Raw genomic sequence first — 15,477 nt, forward strand, 5'->3', positions numbered from 1 at the left:
AGCTACAAGAAATTGAATGCAAAGAAGTAGAGAGCAGAATGGTGGTTACCAGAAGCTGGGGAGAGGGGGAAAGAAGAGATGTTGGTGAAAGGGTGCAATGCATCAGTTTGACAGAAGGAATAATGATAAGTATTTGAGGCCTGGCGCAGTGGCTCATGCCTGTAATCCCAGCACTTTGGGAGACTGAGGAAGGCAGATCACCTGAGGTCAAGGGTTCAAGGCCAGCCTGGCCAACATGGTGAAACCCCATCTCTACTAAAAATACAAACATTAGCAGGGTGTGGTGGCTCGTGCCTGTAATATTAGCTACTTGGGAGGCTGAGGCAGGCAAATCATTTGAACCTGGGGGGCAGAGGCTGCAGTGAGCCGAGATAAACTCTGTCTCAAAAAAAAAAAAAAAACCAAGATAAGTATTTGAAATGATAGATACGTTAATTAGCTTGGTTCACTTACCCCATATTATATACGTATACACATATACTATAGCATCACTTTGTAACCTATAAATATATACAATTATAATTTGTCAATATCCAAAATATATATATATATTTAAATTTATTATACTTTAGATTCTGGGGTACATGTGCAGATCATGAAAGGTTGTTGCACAGGTACATTAATGGCAAGGTCATTTGTTGCCACCATCCCCCTATCACCTATACCTGACATTTTTCCCCATGTTATCCCTCCCCCACCCTCCCTCCCACTATTCCTCCTGTAGCCCCCACCCCAACCGACCCCAGTGTGTGATGCTCCCCTCTTTGTGTCCAAGTGTTCTCATTGTTCAACACTCACCTATGAATGATAACATGTGGTGTTTGATTTTATGTTCTTGTGTCAGTTTTCTGTGAATGATGGTTTCCAGTTTCATCCATGTCCCTACAAAGGACACAAACTCATCGTTTTTTATGGTTGCATAGTATTCCATGGCGTATATGTGCCACATTTTCTTTGTCTAGTCTATCATTGATGGGCATTTGGATTGGTTTCAGGTCTTTGCTATTGTAAACAGTGCTAAAATAAACATGCATGTGCATGTGTCTTTATAATATAATGATTTATAGTCCTTTGGGTATATACCCAGTAATGAGATTGCTGGGTCAAATGGAATTTCTATTCTAGATCCTTGAGGAATCACCACACTGTCTCCCACAATGATTGAACTAATTTATGCTCCCACCAACAGTATAAAAGTGATCCTATTTCTCCACATCCTCTCCAGCATCTGTTGTCTCCAGATTTTTTAATGATCGCCATTCTAACTGGCATGAGGTGGTATCTCAATGTGGTTTTGATTTGCATTTCTCTAATGACCAGTGATGATGAGCTTTTTTTCATATGTTTGTTGGCTTCATAAATGTCTTCTTTTGAAAAGTGTCTGTTCATATCCTTTGCCCACTTTTGGATGGGTTTGTTTGTTTTTTTCTTGTAAATCTGTTTCAGTTCTTTGTAGATTCAGTTCTTTGTCAGATGGGTAGATTGCAAGATTTTTTTCCCATTCTGTTGGTTGCTGGTTTGCTCTAATGATTCTTTTGCTTTACAGAAGCTCAAGTTTAATTAGATCCCATTTGTCTATTTTGGCTTTTGTTGCCAATGCTTTTGGTGTTTTAGTCATGAAGTCCTTGCCTATGCCTATGTCCTGAATGGTTTTGCCTAGGTTTTCTTCTAGGGTTTTTATGGTGTTAGGTCTTGTTTAAGTCCTTAATCCATCTGGAGTTAATTTTAGTAGGGGTCCAGTCTCTGCTTTCACAAGCCATGATTTATGTATCCATTCTTTTATCAATGGATTTGGATAAATTTCATTTTTTAGAAAATTATTACAAATATTGCTGCTATAAACATTTTGTCTTCTAATATTTATGTACAGGAGTTCTTTAGGAAATCTGCCTAGGAAATCTGATCCTAATAGTATTTATTTGTCCTCTTTCAAAAAAATGGGTCTTTCCAGAGATTTGCTGATTTTATTAGTCCTTCAAAAAAACCCAGCTAGATCATTCCAGAATTCACAGGAAAAAACCCAGTGTTTTAGTTTGTTGAGTATCTCTGTGGCGTACCTGTTCTCTGTAAATTTCTCCTGCGTTTTTTCTTTTTTTGAGTTTATTATGTTCTTTTTCTAACTTCTAAAGTTGGATGCCTAGCTAATTAATTTTTAGCCTTTATTCTTTTATAGTATATGCATTTAAAATGCTAGAAGTGTCCCTCTAAATAATCCCATAGCTATATCTCACTAATCCTGACAAGTAGTAGTGTTGTTCACTTCTAAACACTTGCTAATTTTCATTATGATTTCTTTGTTATATAAGCAATTTAGATGTGTTCTTACATTTCTACATATACAATTATTTCTGTTTTAAAAATTGATTTCTAAATTAATTGCATTATAGGCAGAGATAGTGGTTATCAATTTTTTGCTAAGACTCTTTCATGGTTAGTAACAAGTCATTTTTCATAAATTATCCCACGGAAATTGAAAAGAATGAGCCAGGTGTGGTGACATGCACCCGTAGTTCCAGCTACTCAGGAGGCTGAAGTGAGAGGACTGCTTGAGTCCCACAGTTCAAGGCCGGCTAGGCAACATAGTGAGACCCCCATCTATGAAAAGATATATATAAAAAGAAAACAATGCATATTTTTCTGTTCTCGAGTTTAATACACTATAGACAGAGATTACATCAAGCTTGTTCATGGTTGTTTAGGTCATATTTCAAATCTCACTGGCATCTTTGTTCACTTGACTATAAACTTCTCTTGTTTAATTTATTGGCTTGCTCTAGGAACTTGTGTTTATTCTATGTCTATACTGCACCTGCCCTGAAGCCTCTCTTTGAATCCCATTTGGTGACTCTGAAACTTACTGATCTACTTCATCCTTGCTAGGTTATATGTAATGATAACCCCCAAAATCTCAATGGCTTACATCCACAAAGATTTATTACTTGTTCACATTACATGTTATTCTCTGGCCAGCTCTGCTCTATGTTTTCTTCTTTCTGGAACCTAGGCTAGAGGAGTAGCCCATACCTGAGACAGGTCTGTTTTGTGTCAGAAGGTAAAAAAAAATGCAGAACTACTGAAAGACTCTGAAAGCTTCTGCTTGGATGAGGCATACAATACGACTATGCACATAGCCAACCCTGATGTCAGGAAGGTGTGGTGTTATTATCATATCAAAGGGAGAGGAGAGAATGTTGGAGAACAAAACCACAGTTTACAACACCTGCCTTTTTGTTCTCTTTGAATAGTATCTACACAGATTTTCTAAACTAGAGCTTTCAGTAACTGGTTCAGAGCTGCCCTGGCCTGGCCCCAATTACATGGTACATCTAGTTCGAAATAGCTGGGCTGGATTATTTGTGTATGCTTTGGATATATGTGCTCATGACTTTTGCATGTAGTTTTGTCTTACCTAAACCATTTGATTGAAGATGATTAAGAATCTGCCAAAATAGTGAAAAATGCACATAAACATATATATTCAGTTTTGCTTATCAGTTAAGGAATTTTTTTAAACTCCCTGAATTTCATGCAGGAGCCATAGGCCCCTACCATTTTTGCAATTGTCTATTTACACATCTGTATTGTCTACTAGACTACACTGTGAGGTGGGGTTGCATTTTTGTTCACTCCTGTGTCCCAGCTACTAGCACAGTTGCACATAATAAGACTTTGATTTTTAAAAAATGTGTTAAGTGAATAATCAAACCGAACTACAATTAGAATACAAGTCCAGGGCTCCAAACAGAATGAACAAGATCAAATTAGGAAAGATAAGCTGTACTCACTAGAAGTCCATGATAAAAAAGCGGTACTATTTATACTAAATTAATAGTCTTTGGAGATTGTCTGCGTCTTTTTGTAAAGCGTGATGAAGAACAAAAAGCCTGAACAAACTGAAGCTGGCTTTCATGTCAGTGTACGTGAACTCTTTCCCCACTTCCTCTTTGAAGAGGTTGTAGCCAAAACATGCCAGGCTGATAATGATTGTTTTTATTTTATGTCACTCCCTTCTGAGGGGGAAGCCAATAAAGGTTGACAGTCCGGATGAATGAATAGGTGCTAGCAGCCAGAGATGGGGCCACTTCATGAGTTTTTTGAGAACCAGCCTCTCCTCCATACATAGAACCACCAGCAGATGTCATGATGTCTGATCCTTGTTGTCAGACCTGCTGCCTGATTTTTAGTTAATTGTTTTCATAATACAATGCTTTTCCACATTGTGGCATGCTCCCTATTACACAGGACACATTTTCTTTGCCATCTCCCATAAGCACACAGATATGATGTGCTATTTAATTATCCATGCAATAAAAATTTATCATGTGTCTACTCCATGCCTGGTATCGAGATTACAGTGGTGAGTGAAACAGACACAGTCCCTACCCTTTTGACAAATTCTACTGGGGAAGATATTTAATTTAATGATTAATTTCCAAAAATCACAACTTGGGTTTTGTTGGTTGAAGTGCATGGTATTAGGAGGACAAGTTAAAAAATGAGCCAAATACAGCCTAAGAAACCAGCGAAGTTCTCCAGGGATGCAAGATTTCTAGTGAATCCCGAAAGACGACTGAGTTGAGCAGACCAAGAATCAGGAGGAGAGCCTAATCTTTGTTCTCTTAATGAAAAGAGTGAAGAGAGACTGTCCCATTAAACACATAGGCTCTGGGCTAGGCTTCCTGGGGGTCTAATTCTCACTCTGCCATTTATTAGCTCTGCTTCAGTGTTCTCATCTGTACAATGGGGAGTGTAACAGTGCTTGCCTTGCAGGATTACTGTCAGCATTAAATGAGTTAATTCATGCAGGTGTCTGATATAAAATGATCTATCAATGCATGTTGGCCCTTACTTTTCTTTGTTGGAATATTCAGCAAAATCCATTGTATCTCAATTCGCTTTCAGATTCAAAAATTCTCTACCTGTGAATCAGAACTATGCTAGCACAATGAACTATGCTAATGCAATGAACTCCAATCTGCTAAATTTCATTTCTGAAGCAAAGACACCTTTGGGTTTCGATTGTTGCATCTGTGTGTTGTGTAGATGATACATGGAACTTGGCCAAGTTTCACACGGCAACATGAAGTGTTCAGCTCCAAGCCACATGATATAGTTATAAGCCATATAATAAAATATGTTTTCCTAATCCCCCAGGAGATTCCATAGATATCATGGCCACGTTGATAGAGACAAAGCCCTTGAACCTTAAGAGAGCAAACCACAGACTCATTTCAAAGTTACTGATACACAGAAGATCTCTGTAGTGTCTTTTTATATTCAGTCAGCTTTAATTACAACCTTTTAGTCTCACGTGACAATATAATCCCTTCATTCTCAGGGCTACACAGCATATTCAATCACTTAACTTTTCTGACTGTTTAATGAAGATCTTTACGGTTGTATTTTGGGGAGTGTGCTTTTAGTCTGAAAAAGATATACAGGACATAATTAAATGGTCTTATGCTGTTGTCGAGATTAGAAACAAAAAACATCGCCGTCTACAATTATACTTGATAGAAAAAAACCTCTGAAAAGAAGAGCACACCTTTTAAATTACAAATTATGTTTGTTTTCTGAAATTGTACTCTACTCCAGAATATCAAATACCCGCCTGAGTTTTAAGTATTGTCAAGTTTTAGTTTCTAATTTTCCCTTTATTCACTTCTCAGCAATCTTTGACTTTCAAATGATGCCAGAACTTTCTATTTTTAAAAGTTACAGATTCAATCCCAATTTTATTTGCATCTACATATACACATGCAGAAAAAACACTGTAAGACATTACTCATGGTTCTCTGTGGGTTCTAGGATTAAAGGAAGCCTTGTTTTTGTTGTTACAGTTTTCCTATATGTAATTTTAGTTTAATAAAAGTGTGAGTGTATGGTGTTGGTTTTAATAACAAAAGTGTGAGTGTGTGGACCTAGAAAATAGTTCTCAGTCCTAAGTAATTCTATTTGAATTAATTTATTTTTAAAACAAAAAAAGCCAATCAAATAAGTTAGCAGGTAAAGGAAGTATTAAATTTTATTGGAGAATTCCTTAGTTCCAGTATGCTTTGGTTGTCAAAGGTTAATATACAATATCTACAACTTGGCTTTATAGGGTTCTTAAGGGCCTTGCCTTTGGATTGATTCATTATTGAGATGGAGTTAAGTTTTCTGGGAAAGAGAATTCCGCTGCTCAGCAGGCTAGCTGCCTTTAGATGGGCTACATGAACTCTGCCTATTGCCAACCTAGCCAAAAAATCAATAAAAGCTGGGGGACTAAGACGAGTCATAAATTTGATTTCTATATCCAAAATCACTTCCATTCCAGGCCAACCTCACATTGGCAGTCTTATTTGATTACAAGGTCATTTTCCCACATGTGGTACTCAGCAGTTTGGAAAGTACAATGTGTTGGTTAAAATATGATCCTTGGCGGATATTTGCTCATTTTACAAGCAGCTCCACCATTTGACATAATTCAGCCCAATGGGCAGTTGCTCCTCAGGGAAGCTGATGTGCTAAACCCTTGGAGTTGTCCCAACCCCATCGAGAGAGGCCCTGCAGAGTCTGCATGGGGCTCCATGCCGTCCTGTCATCGGCGCTCACTCTCGACTTTCCCCTGACCTCATTTCACGTCAAACCTTTCATAACAATCTACAAGGAAGCCTTTGTGCTCCAAGATGTGCTCATGTTTATGATGGCTCTAACATGGGGGAAAAGACTCAATCTAAACATTTGATTGAAATGTTTCTCTGAGCCTCAGAATAATCACTTTTATAATCATCACATATTTCCATTACTCAGAACTTCAAAACCACGTTTATAGCAACAGCTCTCATTGATTTAATATCAGAGTGGAAATGGATCTTATCTAGTAAATGAAGAAACTGAGGCCCAAGGGGAACCAATGGGACTAGCCCAAAGTCATATGAGTAGTTCTAAATAGAGCTGGGATGAAAACCTTTGGTTTGGCCAGGCATAGTGGCTCATGCCTGTAATCCCAGCACTTTGAAAGGCCCAGGTGGGTGGATCAATCGAGTCCAGGAGTTTGAGAACAGCCAGGCCAATGTGGTGAAACACTGTCTCTACCAAAAAATAAAAAAATTAGCCAGGCATGGTGGTGCATGCCTGTAGTCCCAGCTACTCACGAGGCTGAGGTGGGAGAATCACTTGAACCCGGGAGGTGGAGGTTGCAGCTAGCTGAGATGGCACCACTGCACTCCAGTCTGGGTGACAGAGTGAGACCTTTTCAAAAATAAAAAACAAAAAACAAATCTTTGGTCTTCTGATTTTCAACCCTATACCGTTTCCTTTGTCTCATTCTGGACTTCTAATTCCCTTATCACTTTTGGCTAAGGGGCTATGACATTTGGTATCATTATTATTAATAATGATCACTATCGTTTATTCAGCCCTTATTAGATACCTGACACTGGGTATCACACTCAGTCCTGACAACAGCCTGATGGAGTAATTACACTTATTAACCCATTTTACAGCTGAGAAAAATTGAGTCACAGGATAAGTAATTTATCCGGCATTTTAAATGACAGTGAGTAAAAGGCAGGAGTGAGATTTAAATCCAGTTCTTTCTGACCTCAGAACACTGGTGTTTAACTACCTAGTACCATCTTTGGGTCCCAGAACCTTATTCTCTTGGCAGAAGATATGAAAACTATCTTTTAAAGCCTGTTGGCCTAGAAAGCTTAAGTAATCCGACTTCATATGTTATCAGACAGACTATCAGATTGTTATCAGACAGTCCAAATGCCTTATCATGCTTTCTCCCATCCTGGCCCACAACAAAGTCCAAAAATAATCCTTTCAAAATTGGAGCCTTTTGTCTTACAGTAGCTATGAAGTCCATCTTACACTAAATTCTGCTCTTTGGGGTATGAGCTAGTAGCAAAACTGCAATAGAGCCTAAACAATGATTTCAAGCACCCTAGAGTGGTAGTTGCTAAGGACAACATTTGACAAGCCCTGGGGCAGAGGCCACTGGGAAGGACAAGAGGAGGGCACCCATCTGGCCCGCCCACCAGATCCAGGCAGGCGCAGCACATCGTAAATAACCTCTTACACATGCCTCACTGCCAGCTCAAAATGGGTTTTGAGTGCATTTGGCTTGTTTTTAAAGAGGGTGTGAGGTAAAGGCTGTCATTTAAAATTGCCCAGAACCCATGTCACAAGAACAGGTGGGCCCAGATTTAAAACAAAATAAATGAGAAGCTGAACTTACCAAAGCAAATATTATGGGGTGATTATTTTGCTTTAGAAAAGGATTACCCTTGGGACTCTTCAGAGCAGTGATCTCCCTCACTGCCATTAAAATGTAAATCTCTCAATTCAAATTTGGTTAACATTCATGACCTTTCTGGAAAATGCTTGCTTTACTAAGCAAGGAATCCACTCCTTGTAAAGGAGAAGAGCAATGAAAGGTTTGGTTCTTTTTTATAAACACGGAATAAGGTCTGCAAAGCTCGATTTCCCTTTTCTTTCTAAATACAAAAGCTGTTAGAGAAGCCCCTTTATGAGAGAGGTTTCGTTTTTAAATATCACTTGACATTCTTTCCTGAAACATGCTTATTAAAAAGTCAAGGTTAGGTAGAGATACCAAACCTTTTGCTAGCCTACTTTATCTGCTGCTGAAAAATTCTTTATCAGTAGGTGGCGCTATAAGAATGAGATTACCATACTCATGGGGCAACATTTTCAGGACAGAAAGCGAAATTTGTTTTGCACCTTCTTCATAGGGTCCGTCTTCGCTCACCTGGAGCGGTCCAGCTCTGCATTGCTGTTTGAGCAGAGGGATGCCCACAATGAACCCTACTTAGAATCCCAGAATGTGAAGGCTAGGAAGGACCTCTTCTGTAATGGCTTAGCTTGCAGTCTTTTTATCCTGAAATCACAGAATCTGTAAAGGTTGGAGGATTCTTAGAAATAATCTCCAACACTCATGTTTTCGATGGGAAAATTGAGACTGAAATGAAGAACTCAAAATAATCTGGGTAGTTCGTAGCTCAGGCAGGACAAGAGCCTTAGTGGGCTTGCTTGACATCCAGTGTCTCCCAGTTACTGGAGAACATTGCAGACCATTGTGACAGTGAAATGATACCAGTGTGTGTGGGGAGACTTGGCCCGCCTGGCCTGGATTCAGGCTGAGATCACAACTGTGGGTAGACAACATTAAACATCAAGGATTTTTCTCCCTCTATTCCTTACACTCACAATTGCCACTCTTGCAGGACTTACAACAAATGTCAGGTGCTGAGTCTTTCTCTTTGATACGGTTTGGTGGTGTCCTCACCCAAATCTCATCTTGAATCATAGCTCCCACAATTCCTATGTATTCTGGGAGGGAACTGGTGAAAGATAATTGAATCATAGGGGCAGTTTCCCCCATACTCTTCTCATGATAGTGAATGAGTTCCATAATATCTGATGGTTTTATAAGGGGTTTTGCCTTTTGCTTGGCTCTCATTCTCTCCTGCCTGCTGCCATGTAAGACCATACCTTTTGCCTTCCACGATGATTGTGAGGCCTCCCCAGCCACATTGAACTGTGAATCCATGAAACCTCTTTTTCTTTGTAAATTACCCATGCTCAGGTATGTTTTTATTAGCAGCGTGAAAATGGATTAATACACTCTTCAAGCTAACTTTCTCTTATTTCTGCCAACCAAAACACCATTCCCCCCAACACTCAGATTTAAAACTTAGAGTCCCTGTTGTCTAGTCCCTTTAGCATGGGTTCCCTGTGTGCTTGGAAATGTTCTAGGCTGCAGGGTATAGAAGTGAACAAAATAGACAAAATCCTTGCTCTTATAAAGGAAACAGAAAATAAATAGAATAAATAAGTAAATTAATTAGTATATTAGTGATGAGTGCTAAGGAGGGGGAGGAACCCAGAGTGGAAAGACGGATGTAAAGTGTTAGGGATGGAATAGAAATTGGGTCAGAGAATGCCTTACTGAGAAAGTTCCTGCGTCAGGAGCAGGCTTTGAATCTTAGGAACAGCAAGGAGACCAAAAGATTTATTTCGAAATTCTTAGCCAGTGCAGATTTGTTTGTTCTTTATCAATGTGTCCTCCTGATCCCCTGTTCATCCCTGTTGTGATCTCTTTAGGCAAGGTCCAAGCTGAAACTGAACAGAGGAGGAGGAGTGAGCCAGGTGAAGGGAGTTGGGATGGTGAAGAAAAGAGGGATAAGGAGAAAGTTCTAGTATGTGGTAAAGGCCTGGTGTTCCTGAAGAGTCATCTTATGCCAGACTAGAGGATTTACTGTCCTTGGAATCCACATTTGTGGCCTTGCTGATTATTTCCCTACTCTACCTCTTGGGGTCCCATTTCACTATTTTCAGGCTTAGGCTTCCAAACCTGGACAATCTTTTAAGACCCAGTAAAAATGCCATTTTTCTTAGGTGTGGGCAAGAATCCCATCTCCACATGCTCATTCCCTACTTTGAGTCCTACAGCATTATAAATTGTGTCTTTCATTTGCTATTTAATAATCCTCTACTTCGATTGGTTACTTATCTTTGACTCAGCTGTGTGTTGACACAATCCTGTTGTAAGCCACAGAGAGCTGGAGCTGAGTCTCATCCACCTACGCAGACGGTGCTTTGCAGATTACTGTGTTGGGCACCCCCAGTGAGAGAAGCAGCTTCCTCCTCTGCAAAATGAAAGTAGAAAAATCTGCCTCCTGAGAGTTGCAAGGATTGCATGAGACACCGGAACAAAAGTCCTTAGTTCAGGGTTGGCTTCCACTATAACCACTTAACAAAAGGTAATGGTGACTTTGTTGTCACTGAAAAGACCACTAGACTTGTAGCTGAGCTATTGGTTCTGCTACTTACTAACTTTGTGACCTTGGACAAGTAATCTCACAGGATTCTTGGGTCTCTCTTTTTTCATCTGTAAAATGGGATAATAATAACTAAATTCAAAGAACAATTTTGAGGCTCAAATTTCTAACAGTGTGTATATAATCAGTTCTCTGAAGGTCTCAGTCCCTTTGGGTATGACACCAACCATTAGTTTTATTTTCCCCAGTCATTGCTTCCAACTGTGCCATGCTGTATTGCTCTTTTCCTGGGGGTAGTGCTCCCTTGGTGATATCTTGGACAGACTTAATAACTTCCTAGTCACCTTGTGATGTGGGCAATCTTGTTTCAGAGTTTAAGACACAATGCTGCTTATTCTCATGACCCCAATATCAAGTTTGATAACAAGTTCTGTTCTTGGCCCCAGGTAGATCATTCTCTTTTGTAGCCCTGGGAGCCTGGAGTGGAAGACCAAAGACCAGAGATGGCTCTGAGATCGTTGCCCTGCCCCCACTTCCCCCACTCACCCCCAGCTCTTGTGTAGTTGAGGGCAGGGAGGAAGGTTACAGGAATATTCTTCTGTGATTGCCCACAAGGCCACAAGGGGTAGGGAAAAGTTGTGCCTCTGGCTTCCCTCCAGTTCTATTTGGGTCTATCTGATTCTAGCACCCTCTGTTGGAGTGCTGGTCTCCTCACAGGTGGTGTGCATGCTTTTCCTTGGAGTGGTATTGGGTCTCCTTCTCTGCCACTGGGGACTACTTTCCCTGGTTGACATCCCATCATTTGGTCCAGTGGTCATCAGTGCTGCTCAGAGACTCCTGCTTTTCTTGCTTTGGTATTGCTTTACCCAGTGCAGCCACAGAAATTTCCAAAGTCCTCTTCTGAACCCTCCAAAGGCCACAGAGAACAGGTATGGAGTGGGCAGGCCTTCACTGTCTTTTTCCCAGCTACACCACACGGCACCATGGATACTTCCTGCCCCATGTTGGGCTAGTCCATCAAGACATCCAGCTTCAGTAAGAAGTTAAGTAAGCACCAGTCTGTTTCCAAAGTCCCCCAAATTCGAGACTGCACATTTCAGGCACCTATTCTTTTTTCCCATAGTGAGAAGAGAAATGAGAAGGTTTATGGGCTATTCTTGGGCTTCTAGAATATTCTTCAAGTGCTCTCTCTCACCAGAGAATGCTTGGGGATAGCTTGATAACTGGCTCAGCAGGTACCAGAGATTAGCTAATGACCCACCAGGAAATGGGAAGTTCTTCTTCTTGCAAGTTCCCCTAATGTCTTAATCTGCTCAGGCTGCCATAATGAAAAATAGACTGGGTGGCTTGAACAATTTACTTCTCACAGTTCTGGGAGCTGGCAGTCTGAGATCAGGGTGCAAGCATGGTCAGGTTCTGGTGAGGGCCTCGTGCTGTCCTGCAGATGGTTGTGTTCTTACTGTGTCCTCACGTGGCAGAGAGTAAGCTCTCTGGTGACTTTTCCTCTTCTTATAAGGTCACTAACCCTACCATGAGGGCTGTACCCTCATGGCCTCATCTAAACCAAATTATCTCCCAAAGGCTCTATTGCCAAATACCAGTGTGTTGGGGTTAGGGTGTCAACATATAAATTTTGAGAGAACGTAATTCAGTCAATAACTCCTAACGTCACACGAGTTATTCCTGGCTTAAAGGAGAGAATGTTCTCTCTCCACAAACACTGCATCTTCTTTAAGGCCAATGATGTTTTTTCTCCCTCCTTCTCCCTACCTTGACACTTTGCTCTAGTTCCTTCACATTATTTAGAAAAAATGCTGGGGCCAGGCACTGTGGCTCATGCCAGTAATCTCAGCACTTTGGGAGGCCAAGGCCGGCAGATCACTTGAGCTCAGCAGTTACAGACCTACCTGGGCAACATGTCAGAACTCTGTCTCTATAAAAAAATACAAAAATTAGCCAGGCATAGTGTCACAGGCCTATAGTTCCAGCTACTTGGGAGGCTGAAGTGGGAGGATGGCCTCAGCCTCATAAGAGTCAATGACTCTTTTGTCCATTGAGTCCTATGTGAGAAGTGACTGATAGGAGACGGAGTATTTTTACCAGTTCTGGGGCCTTTTCAGCAAACTTTCCAGGAAAACAGATGATTTCAATGGCTAACGCCTTCTGAAAAGCTCCTTGAGCCTGGAATATGGGAATATCTAGCACCATTTGTCTTCAGCTTTGAATCTCAGCCTATAGAATGGCTCAAAAAGTCCTACTCAATATACAGCTCCATATTTGAAAGTACTTTGAAACAACACAACACTATACAAAGAAAGGCATTAGTCTTAATGTTACTTGTGTTATTATTACCAGTAGTAGTATGCCGTTTTATTTATCTCATGCATCTTTTTCAAGTTCCTGCTGTGGCAGACACTGTTCTAGGCACTGGGAAATTTAGCAGTGACCAAGAGAGACCAAGTCTCTGCAATCCTGAAATATGGACTATAAACAAGTAAGCAAATATATAAACCAAGTGATTCTATCTTTTTTTCTTTTTCTGAGACAGTGTCTCTCTCTGTCACTCAGGCTGGATCTCCACTCACTGCAACCTCTGTCTGCTAGGCTCAAGTGATCTTCCCACCTCAGCTTCCCAAGTAGCTGGAACTATCGGCATGTGCCACCACTCCTGGCTAATTTTTGTATTGTTTGTAGAGACACGGTTTTGCCATGTTTCCCAGGCTGGTCTTGAACTCCTGAGCTCAAGCGATATGCCCACATTGGTATCCCGAAGTACCAGGATTACAGGCTTGAGCCACTGTGCCTGACCCCAGCTTTTTTCTTTTCTTTTTTTTTTTTAATTTTTTATTGCATTTTAGGTTTTGGGTACATGTGCAGAACATGCAAGACAGTTGCATAGGTACCCACATGGCAGTGTGTTTTGCTTCCTTTCTCCCCTTCACCCACATTTGGCATTTCTCCCCAGGCTATCCCTCCCCAGCTCCCCCCCCCCCGCTGGCCCTCCCCCTTTTCCCCAATAGACCCCAGTGTTTAGGACTCCCCTCCCTGTGTCCATGTGTTCTCATTTTTCATCACCCGCCTATGAGTGAGAATATGCGGCATTTCATTTTCTGTTCTTGTGTCAGTTTGCTGAGGATGATGTTCTCCAGATTCATCCATGTCCCTACAAATGACACGAACTCATCATTTCTGATTGCTGCATAATATTCCATGGTGTATATGTGCCACATTTTCCCAATCCAGTCTATCATCAATGGGCATTTGGGTTGGTTCCAGGTCTTTGCTATTGTAAACAGTGCTGCAATGAACATTCGTGTGCATGTGTCCTTATAGTAGAACGATTTATAGTCCTTTGGATATATACCCAGTAATGGGATTACTGGGTCAAATGGAATTTCTATTTCTAAGGCCTTGAGGAATTGCCACACTGTCTTCCACAATGGTTGAACTAATTTACACTCCTACCAACAGTGTAAAAGTGTTCCTTTTTCTCTACATCATCTCCAGCATCTGTTGTCTCCATATTTTTTAATGCAAGAAACTAAAGCAAGGTGCCAAGGTAGGGAGTCTAGACAGAGGGCATTAAGTTAGGTTAAGTGCTCAGGGAAGGCTTTACTCAGGAGGTGATGTTTGAGCTGTGACTTAAAGGACAAGATGGAGCTAAGAGTATGACAATCTGGAATGCAGCCTCCTAGCAGGGTGCATACCAAGTGCAAAAGTTCTAAGGTGGAAGCAAATGTGGTAGGTTCTAGTCATTGACTGAAGGCTGGTGTGGCTGTAGTGCAGGAGGAAGGAGGTAAGGTGAGGGGGACATGCAGGGACCAAATTGTGTAGCGCCTTGTAGGTTATAGTTAGCAATTGGATTTTTTTCCCAAGTACAAAGGAAGGCCATTAGGAAAATTTTAAGAAGCGGAGGAGTGACACTGATTGATTCCTGTTATACAAGGTCACTCTCCCAAAATAGGGAGAATGTATTGTAGGGAGATGCAGTGGTTTGAATGGTGGTCCTAAAAAGTTATGCCCATGTCCCAAACCCTGGAGCCTATGAATGTGACCTTATTTGGCAAAATGATCTTTGCAGGTATAATTAAGGATCTCAAGATGAGATCATTCTGGATTACCCAAGTGGGCCCTAAATCCAATGACAAGTGTCCTTATGAAAGACAGAGAAGAGAAGGCACACAGAGGAGAAGGTGTTTCAAAAGGGAGACAGAGATTAGAGTGATACAGCCACAAGCTGAAGAATGCCTGGAGCCACCAGAGGCTGAAAGAAGCAAAAGAGATTTCTACGTTAGTCAGGGTTAACCAGAGAAACAGGACCAACTGATGTGTGTGTATATACATTTGTTTGTTTACTTATTATAAAGAATTGGCTCACATGATTCTGAAGGCTGACAACTCACAAGATCGGCAATCAGTAAGCTGGAGACCCAGGAGATCCGATGGGGTAGTTTCAGTGTGAGTCCAAAGACTGGAGAACCAGGAGAACCAGTGGTATAATTTCAGTTCAAAAGCTAGTAAGCCTGAGACCCTGGAAGAGCCAGTGTTTCATCTGGAGTCTGAAAGCAGAGAAAAACCACATGAGGTCACAGCTCCAAAACAGTGAGGCAGGAGTTTCCTCTTACTTCCAGGAGGACCAACTTTTTGGTTCCATTCGGACCTTCACCTGATTGGATGAGGTCCACCC

At 41.0% G+C, this 15,477-nt stretch overlaps 1 long non-coding RNA gene across 1 annotated transcript in view; it reads right to left on the reverse strand.

Annotated features, from left to right (window-relative positions):
- Positions 1-742: 742 nt before the first annotated feature.
- The window catches only part of LOC144577791 (uncharacterized), a 39,162-nt gene continuing 24,427 nt past the window's right edge, over positions 743-15,477 (reverse strand). Inside the window, exons 2-3 of the long non-coding RNA XR_013522390.1 lie at positions 7,137-15,349; positions 743-5,424 (exon numbers count right to left, since the gene is read on the reverse strand). This is a non-coding gene — a long non-coding RNA (uncharacterized LOC144577791). The remainder of the gene's footprint in view (positions 5,425-7,136; positions 15,350-15,477) is intronic.

This window comes from Callithrix jacchus, chromosome 9, assembly GCF_049354715.1.
Source record: "Callithrix jacchus isolate 240 chromosome 9, calJac240_pri, whole genome shotgun sequence".
NCBI lineage: Eukaryota > Metazoa > Chordata > Mammalia > Primates > Cebidae > Callithrix > Callithrix jacchus.